The following is a 19,850-nucleotide window of genomic DNA, read 5'->3' as shown; positions in this document are numbered from 1 at the left end:
ATCAAAAATATGAAGGGTTTTATCGGTGCTAATTACTTTTGTGAGCTCTGCAATTCAGTGTTTCACCACAAAAACCACCTCTCCTGCCAGTATTTTTGTAAAGCCTGTCAGAGAGAGAATTGCGAAGAAAGCGGTGCCGACCAACAGCCCAGATGTCCTGTTTGCAGAGTTTATTGCCGCTCGAGCGAGTGCTTAGATTATCACAAACAATTGGGATTAGGCGACCCGGCATTCTGCAGACTTAAAACATTTTGTGATAAATGCAACCTTTTTGTCCCCAGAAATAGCGAAACAGAGCATAAATGTAATGGTTTGCGCTGTCCTGTATGTCGCAGACATATAAATAAATTCGATGCCCATCTTTGTTACATGCGGAAGTATGTAGCACAGGATGAGTCAGATTGTTATATCTTTTATGATTTTGAATGTATGCAGGAGACAGGCACGCACGTCCCGAATTACATTTATGCTACAACGCTGTATGGCCACCCCTCCTGGGAGTTTGAGGGCGATACCTGTACACATGACTTTGTACAGTTCTTTACAAGCGGTAAATTTTCAGATCATACATTTATTGCCCACAATGGTGGAAGATACGACTCATACTTTATTGTTAAGGAACTGATTTCTGAAAAACTACAAGTACAGTTGATAACCCAAGGTGGCCGTCTCTTGTGTGTGTCGCTACCCGATTTGTCTATAAGGTTCATAGACTCTCTAAATTTTATCCCCATGAAACTCAGTAAATTACCACAGGCCATGGGCTTTTCAGGAGGCAAAGGGCATTTTCCACACTTTTTCAATACCCGAGAAAACCAAAACTATGTAGGTCCCATACCTGATGTAAAATATTATGGGGTGGAGTACATGTCACCTGGTGAGAAGGTAGAGTTCCTGGAGTGGTATGAGACACAGGTAAATACAACTTTTGACTTCAAGGCCGAGCTAAAATATTATTGCAAACAAGATGTTGAAATTTTGAGACACACCTGCGAGATCTATAGAGAGCGTATTATGCAGATGACGCAGAAAAATGTTAAAAAATACTGTAAGCGTCAAAAGCAAAGGATTGTAGTGAGCAGATGTGTTGATCCTTTTCAGCTCATCACCCTGGCCTCGGTGTGTATGACAATGTACCGGTTTAAATTTCTTCCAAAAAAGACAATCGCCATTTTACCTGGTGATAATTATCACAAGGCAAAAAAGCGCTACTCGACACCCGCTATACAGTGGCTCATGTATGTAGCCCACTCTGAGAACATCGACATACAGCACGCTTTGAGAGGCGGTGAAAAACAGGTCGGGAAGTATTTTCTAGATGGCTATGCCTATGTTAGCGGCCAGCACATAGCCTTTGAATTTCAGGGGTGTTTTTACCACGGCTGTCCCGTGTGCTATAATGAAAATGACACGAATAAGGTCACGAGTACGTCCTACGGTCAGTTATATTACACATTTTTAGCTAAAAAGCGTTACTTACAGTGTTGTGGGTACACAGTAAGAGTGATGTGGGAACATGAGTGGAATGAAATGGTTGAAAATGATTCTAACCTTCAAACATTTCTTCACCAGATGGAATTCCCCGTTCCTTTAGACCCCCGTGATGCGCTTTATGGCGGGCGAACTAACGCCATTAAGCTCTATCACCATCTGGAAGAAGGGGAGACTTTACACTACTACGATTTCACCAGTCTGTACCCCTTTGTAAACAAAACTAAAACATACCCTGTAGGCCATCCAGACATCATCTACGACAATTTTGGATTCATTAAAAAATACTTTGGCATTGCTAGAGTCAAGGTCTACCCGCCGAGAGATTTATTTTTTCCAGTTCTACCAGTAAAACTCAACAAAAAATTAATGTTTCCCCTTTGCTACACATGCGCTGCAAATTCCCAGGCAGATATTTGTGCCCACAGTGATGAAGAACGGGCGCTGACAGGCACCTGGTGCACTATAGAGCTCGAGATGGCTATAGAAAAAGGGTATCGGATCGCTCACATCTACGAAATATGGCATTTTCCTAAAACCACTGATGATCTGTTTGCTCCTTACATTAAATTACATCTTAGGGATAAGCAGGAAGCCTCTGGTTATCCTAGCTGGTGCACTGATGACGCCAAGAAACGGCAGTACATTGACTCTTTTCTTGAAAAAGAAGGTGTCCAATTACGGCCTGAAAATATAGCTGTCAATCCTGCTAAGCGACAGATCTCCAAGCTTTTCTTAAATTCTTTATGGGGAAAGTTTGCTCAGAGATCTAATCTATCATGTACCAGCATTGTTAGGGATCCAGATGAGCTTTTTAAGTATTTGTTCCTGCCTTACTATGACATTTCGATGTTACATTTCCTTGATGATGACACCGCAACCATTAACTGGAAATATGCAAAAGGCCACCACACACTCAACAAAAACACAAACATTTTTATAGCGTGTTTTACAACAGCGTATGCTCGGTTAGAGCTCTATTCGCTGCTGGACCGGCTGCAGGAGAGGTGCCTTTATCACGACACAGACTCAGTTATTTTTGTACAGAGAGATGGTGAGTGGCAGCCGCCTTTAGGCGATTACCTGGGGGAGCTGACCAGTGAAATACCCGATGGTACACACATCACAGAATTTGTATCCGCGGGCCCCAAAACTTACGGCTACAAACTCAACACCGGTAAAACTGTCTTAAAAGTTAAGGGGATAACACTAAATGTTGGTAACTCTCAATCTATTAATTTCAACAGTCTGAAAGATCTAGTTCTGGACTACCCGCGCAATTCTGCCGCAGAAACTCAGAAACGTATTGTCGTACAGCAGTTGTCCATTGTGAGAAATAAAAAGTACTGGGATATTGAAACAAGGCCATTACGCAAAACACAAAAGTGCGTTTATACAAAGCGGCGACTATTAGACGATTTCACAACATTACCTTTTGGGTATTAGTCGAGTATTGTGATGGATACGCGTCTGCAACACCCGTTCTCGTGCATTCTAGCAGGACCGTCTAATTCTGGAAAGAGCTATTTTGTAAAACAGCTGCTATATAATATTGAAGCTAATTTTTCTCAGAAACCTGATAATATTGTATGGTTTTATTCGTGTTGGCAAAAACTATATGATGAAATCTCTCTCTCTTTTCCCCACGCCAGATTTGTGGAGGGTCTGCCGAATACATTCGTAGATGACGAATTATTCCCACCGGAGAAGGTGAATTTGGCAATTCTTGATGATCTCATGGAGAGTGCTAGTGAGAATTGTGAGATAGAAAAAGCCTTTACCAAGTATGTGCACCACAGAAATCTCAGCATTTTCTACCTGGTGCAAAACATATTTTGTCAGGGTAAGAAAAGCCGTACGATAAATTTAAACACAAAGTACATGGTGCTTTTTAATAACCCCCGAGATAAATTACAAATTTTAACTCTAGCTCGTCAGATGTATCCCGGAAAAACACGTTTTTTCCTAGAAGCTTTTGAGGATGCCACGCGGGAGCCTTACGGGTATTTGCTTGTAGATTTGAGAGCTAATACTCCTGAGGATCTGCGTTTAAGGACTGGGTTGTTTCCACCCGCGTTGCCCGCTGTCTATGTTCAGAAGAAAAACACTTCTAAAAAGTGAATTTTACCCGGTATCAGACATTCTACGCTGTGTGCGTTGTGCTGTAAAGATGTCTGAGAGGCTCCGGCGTAACTGGGCTCTCTTAAAAACCCTAGTGAAAGCAACCCCCGCTGTCAGAAAGTCTATTTTGCGCGATGCAAGCAATGATTTAATTACAGCCATAGGCGAGATTGCTTTAAATATCTTAAAAGGCAGGATTCCGCTGAAAGAGCGCCAAAAAGGTATATTAAAGAAGTGGCGTAAAGCTATAAGAACCCTGAGCGACAGATCTCAGCCCATAAAGAAAAAGAAGCGCCTACTAAAACAGGCCGGCGGGTTTATCGGCCCTCTTTTAGCTTTTGCAATTCCAATAATAACAAGCCTGATCGCCGGAAGATAATGGAGCATGCAACGAAAATGTATCTAGTCCCCAAACAGGAGCTAGACAAACTAAGACCCGGTACTACAGATAACATACGCGACAGTGTTATTCGACGCCTTGATGGTGAAATTAGCGACATTTTACAGCGTCGTGACATTCCCGATGATGTGAAAATTAAAATGTATAGCTCTGTGCTACAACGCTACTTGGTACATACGAGGCACAGCTCAAAAGAAGTAACGGCTTTAAATCTCGTTAGCCCTCCTGATCCTGGTCAGCAGCAATTGCCAAATACCGACTCTGATAAAAATCATGAGATCGCTGAAATTGTCGGACATATAAACCAAAGATATAAAAAGAATGCAGAATTTTTACTAAACAGGCTGCTGCAGAATAAAAATGTCACAGCATGGAATAATAATGCTGAATTTATTTTCAAAGGATCCGTAATACCCGGGTCTAACTTACTGGATTTGGTACGTAGTACAACGCAGAGTCATGCTCTGAACAGTAGAAATTTACCGCCGGGTTGGGATTCATTTATGCAGGCTATGGCCGAGCTAAATATGCCGTCTACAGTTGTGGGTAACCCCGCTACTAGGAAGCTTTTAGATGAATTAAAAATTACCAACAGTGAGACACGCTCTGTATCTACACCGCTGAAGTTAGCGGCGGCACCCCGTACAATTCAATCTTTACATTCCCCGTCATTAGGTACCACACGTGGAACTTTGCTACCTAAAAAAAGGTCTCTACCGATGCTACAAACCATGTGGCTCACGATGTAAAGAATGTACTGGCTAAAATGCTGTACTCGCCTTGTAACGCTATATTAATTATTTTGTAAGAAGTGTAATGATGTATGTTCATTGTACTATTTAATGTTTTTTTACTTTTTATATTCTGAAAGAATTTTTATAGTATTGAAATGTCTTTGAGATGCTGTTTTATTGTGAGAAATAAATCTTTTTTTAATTTTTTACAATATCGTGTCTTTGGTTTTTATTCGTATAAAACACGCCGCTTCTTACTTGTGTTGTAACATTGGGTCATATTATAGCTTGTGTTGTAACATTGGTGCATATTATATATATATATATATATATCAGAAATAAGTTGTCCAGTAACTCTTCTGTTTGTGTATATAAGGCAGCCACAAGGAGAAAATCTGCTACACTGTGAATAAACACAGCTTACAATGCCCCACAGATAACAGCTAAATAACTTCTCAGATGCCATCTTCAGGACACAAAAAAGAGAAAGCAAATATCAAACATTCGGCGTTATAAAAAACCAATGCCTGGGCACATGACCCGCAATAACCTTCAGGTACAATACATGTACAAACAGAAAAGCTGCCTCTTCTGCTTGTGAAAATAAACATTTATTGGGTACGCAAATACAACAACAATTGACCTAGGTGTTATAAACCTCTGAACCGCAGTTAACCTAAACATTTAGGTAATGTTCACCATTTAGTTAGTGTTCACCATTTACAAAAAACAAATAGACAGCTTTAAGTTCTCCACTATATGAATACACTGAATAAAACACAGCTTGCAGAATCAAACTCGGGCTACGTATAAAATCTAATATAAAACAAATGAGAAAGGTGTTATAAACCACGTGTAAAATAAATACACGACTAGGCTATAATTATAAACATGTGTTATATAAGTTCTCAAAACACAGCTTACAGAATCAAACTCGGACTACGTATAAAAACAAAATACGAGGAATAATATCAAAACTACAACAAATTAAACGATATCAAAAGGGGGAATCAAACAAGGAGGGACAGCTGGATACCAGCCGTCAGACAAGGGGAGGGGAGGGGTTACACACTTTGATACACTTTGATAGGGGGCGGGGCACCTGTCAGATTGAGTTTGACGAATAATCTGAATTATACACTACTGCCGGCGGTGCAGGGAAGCACCGCGCAGGGAGGGGGCTCCCTGCGGGCTTCCCTGAGCCCCCCGTAGCAACGCGATGTGATCGCGTTGCTGCGAGGGTCTTACCTCCCTCCCTCCCTGCTCCAGGCCCGGATCCAAGATGGCCGCGGATCCGGGTTCTGCAGGGAGGGAGGTGGCTTCACAGAGCCTGCTCAGAGCAGGCACTGTGAAGCAGCCTGCACTCCTATCAGATCGGTGATCTGACAGAGTGCTGTGCAAACTGTCAGATCACCGATCTGTGATGTCCCCCCTGGGACAAAGTAAAAAAGTAAAAAAAAAATTTTTCAAATGTGTAAAAAAAAATTAAAAAAAATATTCAAAAATAATGAAAAAAAAAAAAATATTATTCCCATAAATACATTTCTTTATCTAAATAAAAAAAACAAAACAATAAAAGTACACATATTTAGTATCTCCGCGACCGTAACGGCCCGACCTATAAAACTGGCCCACTTAGTTAACCCCTTCAGTAAACACCGTAAGAAAAAAAAAAAAAACGAGGCAAAAAACAACGCTTTATTATCATACCGCCGAACAAAAAGTGGAATAACACGCGATCAAAAAGATGGATATAAATAACCATGGTACCGCTGAAAGCGTCATCTTGTCCCGCAAAAAACGAGCAGCCATACAGCATCATCAGCAAAAACATAAAAAAGTTATAGTCCTGAGAATAAAGCGATGCAAAAATAATTATTTTTTCCGTAAAATAGTTTTTATCGTATAAAAGCGCCAAAACATAAAATAATGATATAAATGAGGTGTCGCTGTAATTGTACTGACCCGAAGAATAAAACTGCTTTATCAATTTTACCAAACGCGGAACGGTGTAAACGCCTCCCCCAAAAGAAATTCATGAATAGCTGTTTTTTGGTCATTCTTCCTCACAAAAATCGGAATAAAAAGCGATCAAAAAATGTCACGTGCCCGAAAATGTTACCAATAAAATCGTCAACTCTCCCGCAAAAAACAAGACCTCACATGACTCTGTGGACCAAAATATGGAAAAATTATAGCTCTCAAAATGTGGTAACGCAAAAAATATTTTTTGCAATAAAAAGCGTCTTTCAGTGTGTGACGGCTGCCAATCATAAAAATCCGCTAAAAAACCCGCTATAAAAGTAAATCAAACCCCCCTTCATCACCCCCTCAGTTAGGGAAAAATTAAAAAAATGTATTTATATCCATTTTCCCGTTATGGCTAGGGTTAGGGCTAGGGTTAGGGCTAGGGCTAGGGTTAGGGCTAGGGTTAGGGCTAGGGTTAGGGTTGGGGCTAGGGCTAGGGTTAGGGCTAGGGTTAGGGTTAGGGCTAGGGTTAGGGTTAGGGCTAGGGTTAGGGCTAGGGTTAGGGCTAGGGTTAGGGCTAGGATTAGGGTTAGGGCTAGGGTTATGGTTGGGGCTAGGGCTAGGGTTAGGGCTAGGGTTAGGGTTAGGGCTAGGGTTAGGGTTAGGGCTAGGGTTAGGGTTAGGGTTAGGGTTGGGGCTACAGTTAGGGTTGGGGCTACAGTTAGGGTTGGGGCTAAAGTTAGGGTTAGGGTTTAGATTACATTTACAGTTGGGAATAGGGTTGGGATTAGGGGTGTGTCAGGGTTGGGGGTGTGGTTAGGGTTACCGTTGGAATTAGGGTTAGGGGTGTGTTTGGATTAGGGCTTCAGTTATAATTGGAGGGTTTCCACTGTTTAGGCACATCAGGGGCTCTCCAAACACGACATGGCGTCCGATCTCAATTCCAGCCAATTCTGCGTTGAAAAAGTAAATCAGTGCTCCTTCCCTTCCGAGCTCTCCCGTGTGCCCAAACAGGGATTTGCCCCAACATATGGGGTATCAGCGTACTCAGGACAAATAGGACAACAACTTTTGGGGTCCAATTTCTCCTGTTACCCTTGGGAAAAAACAAACTAGGGGCTAAATAATAATTTTTGTGGGAAAAAAAAAAGATTTTTTATTTTCACGGCTCTGCGTTATAAACTGTAGTGAAACACTTGGGGGTTCAAAGTTCTCCCAACACATCTAGATGAGTTCCCTGGGGGGTCTAGTTTCCAATATGGGGTCACTTGTGGGGGGTTTCTACTGTTTAGGTACATTAGGGGCTCTGCAAACGCAATGTGACGCCTGCAGACTATTCCATCTAAGTCTGCATTCCAAATGGCACTCCTTCCCTTCCGAGCCCTCCCATGCGCCCAAACGGTGGTTCCCTCCACATATGGGGTATCAGCGTACTCAGGACAAATTGGACAACAACTTTTGGGGTTGAATTTCTCCTCTTACCCTCGGGAAAATACAAAACTGGGGGCTAAAAAATAATTTTTGTGGGAAAAAATTTTTGTTTTATTTTTACGGCTCTGCATTATAAATTTCTGTGAAGCCCTTGGTGGGTCAAAGCGCTCACCACACATCTAGATAAGTTCCGTAGGGGGTCTACTTTCCAAAATGGTGTCACTTGTGGGGGGTTTCTACTGTTTAGGTACATTAGGGGCTCTGCAAACGCAATGTGACACCTGCAGACCATTCCATCTAAGTCTGCATTCCAAATGGAGCTCCTTCCCTTCCGAGCCCTCCCATGCGCCCAAACAGTGGCTCCCCCCCACTTATGGGGTATCAGCGCACTCACGACAAATTGGACAACAAATTTTGGGGTCCAATTTCTCCTGTTACCCTCGGGAAAATACAAAACTGGGGGCTAAAAAATAATTTTTGTGGGAAAAAATGTTTGTTTTATTTTTACGGCTCTGCATTATAAACTTCTGTGAAGCCCTTGGTGGGTCAAAGCGCTCACCACACATCTAGATAAGTTCCTTAGGGGGTCTACTTTCCAAAATGATGTCACTTGTGGGGGGTTTCAATGTTTAGGCACATCAGTGGCTCTCCAAACGCAACATGGCGTCCCATCTCAATTCCTGTCAATTTTGCATTGAAAAGTCAAACGGCGCTCCTTCCCTTCCGAGATCTACCATGCGCCCAAACAGTGGTTTACCCCCACATATGGGGTATCAGCGTACTCAGGACAAATTGTACAACAACTTTTGGGGTCCAATTTCTTCTCTTACCCTTGGGAAAATAAAAAATTGGGGGCGAAAAGATAATTTTTGTGAAAAAATATGATTTTTTATTTTTACGGTTCTGCGTTATAAAGTTCTGTGAAGCACTTGGTGGGTCAAAGTGCTCACCACACCTCTAGATAAGTTCCTTAGGGGGTCTACTTTCCAAAATGTTGTCACTTGTGGGGGGTTTCAATGTTTAGGCACATCAGGGGCTCTCCAAACGCAACATGGTGTCCCATCTCGATTCCAGTCAATTTTGCATTGAAAAGTCAAATGGCGCTCCTTCGCTTCCGAGCTCTGTCATGTGCCCAAACAGTGGTTTACCCCCACATATGGGGTATCGGTGTACTCAGGACAAATTGTACAACAACTTTTGCGGTCCATTTTCTCCTGTTACCCTTGGTAAAATAAAACAAATTGGAGCTGAATTAAATTTTTTATGAAAAAAAGTTAAATGTTCATTTTTATTTAAACATTCCAAAAATTCCTGTGAAGCACCAGAAGGGTTAATAAACTTATTGAATATGGTTTTGAGCACCATGAGGGGTGCAGTTTTTAAAATGGTGTCACCCTTGGGTATTTTCTATCATATAGACCCCTCAAAATGACTTCAAATGAGATGTGGTCCCTAAAAAAAAATGGTGTTGTAAAAATGAGAAATTGCTGGTCAACTTTTAACCCTTATAACTCCCTAACAAAAAAAAATTTTGGTTCCAAAATTGTGCTGATGTAAAGTAAACATGTGGGAAATGTTACTTATTAAGTATTTTGTGGGACATATATCTGTGATTTAATTGCATAAAATTTCAAAGTTGGAAAATTGCGAAATTTTCATAATTTTCGCCAAATTTCCGTTTTTTTCACAAATAAACGCAAGTACTATCAAATAATTTTTACCATTGTCATGAAGTACAATATGTCACGAGAAAACAATGTCAGAATCACTGGAATCCATTGAAGCGTTCCAGAGTTATAACCTCATAAAGGGACAGTGGTCAGAATTGTAAAAATTGGCCCGGTCATTAACGTGCAAACCACCCTTGGGGGTAAAGGGGTTAATATAGGGTTTTCATTGTTTCTTGGGATTTCACCTAGCATTTCATTTTCCACCGTGAATACCGTGGAGAAGAAGGTGTTTAATATGTTAGCTTTTTCCTCGTCATCTACAACCATTCTTTCCTCACTATTTTTTGAGGGGCCTACATTTTCAGTTTTTATTCTTTTACTATTGATATAGTTGAAGAACAGTTTGGGATTAGTTTTACTCTCCTTAGCAATGTGCTTCTCTGTTTCCTTTTTGGCAGCTTTAATTAGTTTTTTAGATAAAGTATTTTTCTCCCTATAGTTTTTTAGAGCTTCATTGGTGCCATCCTGCTTTACCAGTGCAAATGCTTTCTTTTTACTGTTAATTGCCTGTCTTACCTAACTATTTACCTATTTACCTAACTACTATTCTGTAATGGCATCCAGCCCAGGAAATCCTTTTGGGCCTAGTAGAATTTAGTGATACTCAGCAGCGTACCCCACCCATGAAGCAAGCTACTCCGCCTGTTGATCTAATTACTAATTTTTAACTGCATCTAGCCCAGAAAATCGTTTTGTACCTAATAGCATTTTGTGCTACTCAGCAGAGTACCCCACCCATGAAGCAATCTATACCGCCTGTTTGCCTATCTACTATTTTGTAACGGCATCTAGCCCAGGAAATCCTTTTGGGCCTAGGAGAATTTGGTGCTACTCAGCAGCGTACCCCAACCATGAAGCAAGCTACACCGCCTGTTTACCTAAGCACTATTTTTTAACGGCATCTAGCCCAGGAAACACTTTTGGGCCCAGTAGAATTTGGTGCAACTAAAAAGCGTACCCCACCCATGAAGCAAGCTACTCCACCTGTTTTCCTAACTACTATTTTGTAATGGCATCTAGCCCAGGAAATCCATTTGGGCCTAATAGAATTTGGTGCTACTCAGCAGCGTACCCCACCCATGAAGCAAGCTACACCGCCTGTATACCTAACTACTATTTTGTAATGGCATCTAGACCAGGAAATCCTTTTGGGCCTAGCAGAATTTAGAGATACTCAGCAGCGTACCCCACCCATGAAGCAAGCTTCACTACCTGTTTACCTAACTACTATTTTGTAACGGCATCTAGCCCAGAAAATCCTTTTGGGCCTAATATAATTTGATGCAACTCAGCAGCGTACTTCACCCATGAAGCAAGCTGCCCCGCCTGTTGATCTAATTACTAATTTTTAACTGCATCTAGCCCAGGAAATCATTTTGTACCTAATAGCACGTTGTGCTACTCAGCACAGTACCCCACCCATGAAGCAAGCTACACCGCCTGTTTACCTAAGTACTAATTTTTAACAGCATCTTGCCCAGGAAATCCTTTTGGACCTAGTAGAATTTGGTGCTACTCAGCAGCGTACCCCATGCATGAAGCAAACTATACCACCTATTTACCTAACTACTATTCTGTAATGGCATCCAGCTCAGGAAATCCTTTTGGGCCTAGTAGAATTTAGTGTTACTCAGCAGCGTACTCCACCCATGAAGAAAGCTACTCTGCCTGTTGATCTAATTACTAATTTTTAACTGCATCTAGCCCAGAAAATCGTTTTGTACCTAATAGCATTTTGTGCTACTCAGCAGAGTACCCCACCCATGAAGCAAGCTACGCCGCCTGTTTACCTAACTACTTATTTGTAACGGCATCTAGCCCAGGAAATCCGTTTGGGCCTAATAGAATTTAGTGATAATCAGCAGCGTACCCCACCCATGAAGCAAGCTACACCGCCTGTTTACTTAACTACTATTTTGTAACGGCATCTAGCCCAGGAAATCCTTTTGGGCCTAATAGAATTTGGTGCTACTCAGCAGCGTACCCCAACCATGAAGCAAGCTACACCGCCTGTTTACCTAAGTACTATTTTTTAATGGCATCTAGCCCAGGAAACACTTTTGGGCCCAGTAGAATTTGGTGCAACTAAAAAGCGTACCCCACCCATGAAGCATGCTACTCCACCTGTTTTCCTAACTACTATTTTGTAACGGCATCTAGCCCAGGAAATCCTTTTGGGCCTAATAGAATTTGGTACTACTCAGCAGCGTACCCCACCCATGAAGCAAGCTACACCGCCTGTTTACCTAACTACTATTTTGTAGCGGCATCTAGCCCAGGAAATCCTTTTGGGCCTTGCAGAATTTAGTGATACTCATCAGAGTACCCCACCCATGAAGCAAGCTACACCGCCTGTTCACCTAATTAATATTTTGTAACGGCATCTAGCCCAGGAAATCTATTTGGGCCTAGTAGAATTTAGTGATAATCAGCAGCGTACCCCACCCATGAAGCAAGCTACACCGCCTGTTGATCTAATTGCTAATTTTTAACTGCATCTAGCCCAGGAAATCCTTTTGGACCTAGTAGAATTTAGTGCTAATCAGCAGTGTACCCCACCCATGAAGCAAGCTACACCGCCTGTTTACCTAAGTACTATTTTTTAATGGTATCTGGCCCAGGAAATCCTTTTGGGCCTAGTAACAATTTCTGCTACTCAGCAGAGTACCCCACCCATGAAGCAAGCTACACCGCTTTCTTTCTCTCTCAATCTAATTCCTTGGCTATGGGGTGTCCACTCTCCCTCCTGCTGCTCTCTCCTTCTCACAGGTGGACTACCGCGTGTTTTCACACTGTGGCAAATCTTTTGGGCCCAGGCATAATAAGTCGTAATGGATAATATGTGCCGCCTTACAAACGTCCATGAGGACACATTCAAGGAAGCAACTAAACACCTCAAATAGTGAGCAGGATATGGAGCACCCTATGGGCAAACAGCGATCTATGTAGTATGCTCCTTCACAGATGCAGCCCAATGGGAGGACACTATTCGGAGGCATAGGTAGTAACCGGAACGCCCCCTCAATGTCTGTTTTGGCCATTAGGGTGCCCCTTACCAACTTCTTGACCAGCCTGATTGCCTTGTCAAAGGAAGTACAGTACATAGTACTGTACTTGGTTCCGCGTCGATGTTGTCATTTACTGACCTGCCCCTTGGATATGACAAATGGTGGATTAGTCTGAATGTATTGGGTTCATTTTTTGGCACAACTCCCAACGGGGGTACCAGTACGTCTTCTAAGGAAAGTGTTCTGAATGGACCCGCCGCCATTCTACCTAAAGATATTTTTTTTTTTTTTGTCAAGACGTCTGGGTGTTGGTAGAGTGAGTTTAGATTTTTACTCCAGCCTTTCTTGATTTTAGAAGGGCATGACATGCCTATATCTGTGTCTCCTCCTCCTTTTACTCCTCCACCTCTCTTCTTTTCGCATGACTATATGTAGTTGTGACTTTTCCATGTTTGTTGTGTCTTCTGAGCAGTTTGTCGGCTTTTGGACACCTTTTAAGGTGTTTTCTATGTGTTTTCCATGTGGTTGTATGTGTTTGTGTTTGCCTGCCATTGGTTTCAATGGGGTTCGACGGGGTTCGATGAACAGTTCCGCGAACACCTCCCTGTTCGACGAACCGAACCGAACACTAGGGAGGTGGCTCAACACTAGTGGTCACATAGGCTGGAAGGTCCACAGAATATCTTTCAAAATGTATAAATGCAAAAAAAAATACATCAATGACCAAAAAACACAGGTTTTGTTTCATCATTAGGGTTGAGCGAAACGGATCGTTCATTTTCAAAAGTCGCCGACTTTTGGCAAAGTCGGGTTTCATGAAACCCGACCCGATCCCTGTGTGGGTCGGCCATGCGGTACGCGACTTTTGCGCCAAAGTCGCGTTTCTTATGACGCGCTTGGCGCCATTTTTTTTCAGCCAATGAAGGAGCGTGGGCAGAGTGATGACATAGGTCTTAGGGGCTTGGACGCTTATCGCCATGTTGTCGCTTGTGCGCTGTAGTGATTTGCAATGTGTAACACCAGCTTTTCAGTTCAGGGACGGAGGGGGGAGAGAGAGAGAGAGAGAGAGAGAGAGAGAGAAAAAATAAAAATATTCCCATTCACTTTGCATTGGGTTTCGTGTTTCGGTCGATCCTCGACTTTTCGCCATAATCGGCCGATTTCACTCGACTCGACTTTTGAGATAGTCGGGTTTCGCGAAACCCGACTCGACCCTAAAAAAGTCAGGGTCGCTCAACCCTATTCATCATACCAATCCTAACTTCACAATTTCACTCCTAGCAAAACATATTTTAAGAATTCAAATATAGGCACCCAAATATCCATTTTTAAAGAGAACCTTTCAGCACAATTTTATAATATACAGTAAAGATATGGCTGTAATGGTGCTGTAATATTGATTGTATTGATATCTTTGGTGAAGCAATCCACATTGTTCTTTTGTAATCAGCACTTGAAGTTCATTCACAGACTGGAAGCAGGTGGAGGGACCGGGAATCAGAATAGAGAAGGCATATTGCACAGCCCAGAAACTGTGCACCGAAATCTAATTAGCAGGAAGCTTGAAATGGTGATTACAGAAGAACCACGAAATGGACTTCTTCACCAAATGTATTAAATTAATCTGTATGACAGCGCCATTACAGCCATATCTTTATTTTATGTTGCAAAATTGTGCTGACAACTTCTCTCTAAGTCCTATTATGAATCCACAATAGCAAAGTAGGATGCCAGCAAAAACAATTGAAATTTAGAAACAGAAACAAATAATGAAATAATGACATGAAACATGCTTTGACCAGCACTAAAAATGTGAAGACTTAAAAAGTTTTGAGCTGCAGGCAAATTCATGACAACATCTCTACGGCAGTAATACCATACGATTCTGTACAGCTTATAGTGATTTCATTTTATTGGTGTGCTTCACTCTTTTTTATGACTGCTTCAGATTGGAAATGATATGAGCTTTTTGGTTTGTGCAGTGCAGATTGATTTAAAATTATTTGACCATTTCTTCACTTTAGGAGATCTTCAATCTTCCAATTTGGAATACCCATTTCTCTTATAAGTGTGAAGAAATGTAGTGATTTTTAATTCCCTGTATATTCAGCATTCATCTAAAGCTTTCAATTTTATTTTAATCCTTTTTTTGCCTGAGAGGAATAAGTTTAGTGTGAGTGAGGCCAGGAGAACATACAAAAAGTCTACACACACACACACACACACACTATTTCTCTCTCTCTCTCTCTCTCTATATATATATATACGGTATATATATAACTGAAGTCTTATAATCTAGGTTCTTCAAAGTAGTCACCTTTTGCTTTGATGACTGCTTTGCACACTCTTGGCATTCCCTTGATGAGCTTCAAGAGGTAGTCACTGGGAATGGTTTTCACTTCACAACTGTGCCCTGTCAGGTTTAATAAGTGGGATTTCTTTGTTTATAAATGGGGATGGGACCATCAGTTGTGTTGTACAGAAGTTTGGTGAATACACAGCTGATAGTCCTACTGAATAGACTGTTAGAATTTGTATTATGGCAAGAAAAAAGCAGCTAAGAAAAGAAAAACGAGTGGCCATCATTACTTTAAGAAATGAAGGTCAGTCAGTTCGAAAAATTGGGAAAACTTTGAAAGTGTCCCCAAGTGCAGTTGCAAAAACCACCAAGAGCTACAAAGAATCTGGCTCACATGAGGACCACCCAAAGAAAGGAAGACCAAGAGTCACCTATGCTTCTGAGGATAAGTTTATCCAAGTCACCAGCCTCAGAAATCACAGGTTAACAGCAGCTCAGATTAGAGACCAGGTCAATGCCACACAGAGTTCTAGCAGCAGTCACATCTCTACAACAACTGTTAAGAGGAGACTTTGTGAGCAGGCCTTCATGGTAAAATAGCTGCTAGGAAACCACTGCTAAGGACAGGTAACAAGCAGAAGAGACGTATTTTGGCTAAAGAACACAAGGAATGGACATTAGACCAGTGGAAATCTGTGCTTTGGTCTGATGAGTTAAAATTTGAGACCTTTGGTTCCAACCACCGTGTCTTTGTGCGATGCACAAAAGGTGAACGGATAAACTTTACATGCCTGGTGTCACGGTCACACCCTGACTGATGGGCGTGAGCCAAGGGGGTTTGTGGTCCCACTGTGCCACGAACCAGACTTCCCTGGAATGGGCGTGACTATGACAGCTGCCTTGGTCTTCACTGGAGCCTCTGATGGTGAGATCAGGCTTGTGCGGCAGTCAGCTGCCAGGTGCTACTCCTTGGTGGTGTCTTGCTGTGGCTGCTGATGCCTCTTGGGAACCAGGAAAACCAGGATTGGTGCGGGCATCAGGCAGGACTAGCAGATGAGCATGGATGAAACTCAGATGAGTAGGCTGGCACGGCTGAGACACAGAGCTGGCAGAGACACAGGACTGGCAGGAATGACAGAGACACAGGGCTGGCAGGAACGGCAGAGAAACAGGGCTGGTTGGTGTGGTGTATGAAGGAACAGGTTCACTATGGAGGTGCAGGTAAGGATATGATGTATGAAGGAACAAGTTGAACCTGTTCACACAGGAGGTGAAGGTAAGGAAACAAGCAGGAAGGAATGGATTGTGAAGGAACAGGTTGGGACCTGTTCACACAGGAGATGCAGGTACGGAAACAAGCAGGAAGGAATGGAGTGGGAAGGAAGAGTTTGGAACCTGTTCACACAGGAGAGAACCGCAAGGCTGCAGATAGGAATGGTAGAGCAGCAGGAGATGGAGCAGCAACAGAAGCTAAGCAAAGCAGAACCACAAGGAATGTGGAGATGAGCTGCAGCAAGAGGTTTCTGCAGCAGCAAAAGCTAAGTAGAGCAGAATCGCAAGGAATGCGGAGAGGAGCTGTAGCAAGAGGTCTCTGCAGCAGCAGAGCAGAGTAGAACAGAGCAGAACTGCAGGAGTGGGGAGCAGAGACAAAGCCCAGGCAAAGCGAAGCCCAGGCAAAGTCACAAGGGTTCAGAGCAGGCAGTGCCGCAAGAGTGCAGAGCATAAGCAGACTGAGAATACAAGGAAAGACATAGCAGGGAAGCAATCCACAGACAAGGAGACAGAGGTAAGACATAGTTCAGACAAGGTAATGGAACAAGACAAGGTACAAGAACAAAGACACAGGGACCAGGATATTCTGCCTCCTGGAGGGCGGACAAACAAGATCAAGGCAAGGAGAAAAGCCTCTAGAGAGGGAGTAACACAAAACAAGGCCTGGCAACTCAGACGCTAAACAGAAACTGAGCTAACACATTGCACAGGCCCAGTCCACTGAGTAGAGCTGCACTAAATACTGATGGCCTCTTGGTAATTGGTCAGGAACAGATTAGACAGGTGCACCTGATTCCTACAATAACCAAAGAGTTCAGGCACCGCCCCACTATGCACCCAGCCAGGAAGCATGCAGAGAGCAGAGGAACAGAATATGATGCTGGCAAGAAACAGACACCACAATATGACATGGAGCAGTGGGTAAGATAGTGTGAGAGATGAGAGGCCATGCCGTGATGCCAGCAGAGTTGTTACACCTGGTTCCCACCATGAAGCATGGAGGAAGAGGTGTGATGGTGTGGTGGTGCTTTGTTGGTGACACTGTTGGGGATTTATTCAAAATTGAAGGCATACTGAACCAGCATGGCTACCACAGCATCTCGCAGTGGCATGCTATTCCATCTGGTTTGCGTTTAGTTGGACCATCATTTATTTTTCAACAGGACAATATCCCCAAACACACCTCCAGGCTGTGTAAGAGCTATTTGACAAAGAAGGAGAGTGATGGGGTGCTACGCCAGATGACCTGGCCTCCACAGTCACCAGACCTGAACCCAATCGAGATGGTTTGGGGTGAGCTGGATCGCAGAGTGAAGGCAAAAGGGCCAACAAGTGCTAAACATTTCTTGGAACTCCTTCAAGATTGTTGAAAGACCACTCCCAGTGACTACCTCTTGAAGCTCATCAAGAGAATGCCAAGAGTGTGCAAAGCAGTCATCAAAGCAAAAGGTGGCTACTTTGAAGAACCTAGAATATAAGACATATTTTTAGTTGTTTCACACTTTTTTGTTAAGCATATAATTCCGCATGTGTTAATTCATAGTTGTGATGCCTTCAGTGTGAATGTACAATTTTCATAGTCATGAAAATACAGAAAAATCTTTAAATGAGAAGGTGTGTCCAAACTTTTGCTCTGTACTGTATGTATACAGTTATATGAAAAAGTTTGGGCACCCCTATTAATCTTAAGCTTAATGTTTTATAAAAAATGTTTTTTGCAACAGCTATTTCAGTTTCATATATCTAATAACTGTTGGACACAGTAATGTTTCTGCCTTGAAATGAGGTTTATTGTACTAACAGAAAATGTGCAATCTGCATTCAAACAAAATTTGACAGGTGCATAAGTATGGGCACCCCACCATAAAAGTGACATTAATATTTAGTAGATCCTCCTTTTGCAAAAATAACAGCCTCTAGTCGCTTCCTTTGGCTTTTTATGAGTTCCTGGATCCTGGATGAAGGTATTTTTGACAATTCCTCTTTATAGAACAATTCCAGTTCAGTTAAGTTTGATGGTCGCCGAGCATGGACAGCCTCCTTCAAATGATCCCACAGATTTGCAATGATATTCAGGTCTGGGGTCTGGGATGGCCATTCCTGAACAGTGTAATTGTTCCTCTGCATGAATGCCTGAGTAGATTTGGAGCAGTGTTTTGGATCAATGTCTTGCTGAAAGATCCATCCCCTGCGTAACTTCAACTTTGTCACTGATTCATGAACATTACTGTCAAGAATCTGCTGATACTGAGAGGAATCCATGCGTCCCTCAACTTTAGCAAGATTCTCGCTGCCGTAATTGGCCACACAACCCCAAAGCATGATGGAACCTCCACCAAATTTGACTGTGGATAGCAAGTGTTTTTCTTGGAATGCTGTGTTTTTTGGCTGCCATGCACAATGCCTTTTTGTATGACCAAACAACTCAATCTTGGTTTCATCAGTTCACAGGACCTTCTTCCAAAAATAAATTGGCTTCTCCAAATGTGCTTTTGCATACCTCAGCCGACTCTGTTTGTGGCGTTGTATAGTTGACTGATGCACAGTGACACCATCTGCAGCAAGTTGATGCTGCAGCTCTCTGGAAGTGGTCTGAGGATTGTCCTTGACTGATCTCACCATTCTTCTTCTCTGCCTTTCTGATGTTTTTCTTGGCCTGCCACTTCTGGCCTTAACAAGAACTGTACCTGTGTTCTTCCATTTCCTTACAATGTTCCTCACAGCGGAAATTGACAGGTTAAATCTCTGAGACAGCTTTTTGTATCCTTCCCGTGAACAACTATGTTGAATAATCTTTGTTTTCAGATCATTAGACAGTTGTTTTGAGGAGCCCATGATGCCACTCTTCAGAGGAGATTCAAGCAGGAGAACAACTTGCAAGTGGCCACTTTGAGTAGCTTTTCTCATGATTGCATACACCTGGCTATGAAGTTCAAAGCTCAATGAGGTTAGAAAACCAAAAAAAGTGCTTTAGTAAGTCAGTAAAAAGTAGGTAGGCGTATTTAAAACAAGAAAATGATAAGGGTGCCCATACTTATGCACCTGTCAAATTTAGTTTGAATGCAGATTGCACATTTTCTGTTAGTACAATAAACCTCATTTCAAGGCAGAAACATTACTGTGTCCAACAGTTATTAGATATATGAAACGGAAATAGCTGTTGCAAAAAAAAAACATTTTTTATAAAACATTAAGCTTAAGATTAGGGTTGAGCGACTTTTACTTTTATAGGATCGGGTCGGGTTTCACGAAACCCGACTTTTTCTAAAGTCTGGTCGAGTGAAATCGGCCGATCCTATAAAAAAGTCGGGGTCGGGGTCGGCCGAAACTCGAAACCCAATGCAGTGCACTGGGTTTCCAATGGTTCCCAGGGTCTGAAGGAGAGGAAACTCTCCT

The sequence above is a fragment of the Ranitomeya imitator genome, chromosome 6 (genome assembly GCF_032444005.1).
Source record: "Ranitomeya imitator isolate aRanImi1 chromosome 6, aRanImi1.pri, whole genome shotgun sequence".
NCBI classification, from domain to species: domain Eukaryota; kingdom Metazoa; phylum Chordata; class Amphibia; order Anura; family Dendrobatidae; genus Ranitomeya; species Ranitomeya imitator.
The sequence above is the reverse complement of the archived record's forward strand: the minus strand, read 5'-3'. Positions refer to the sequence as shown.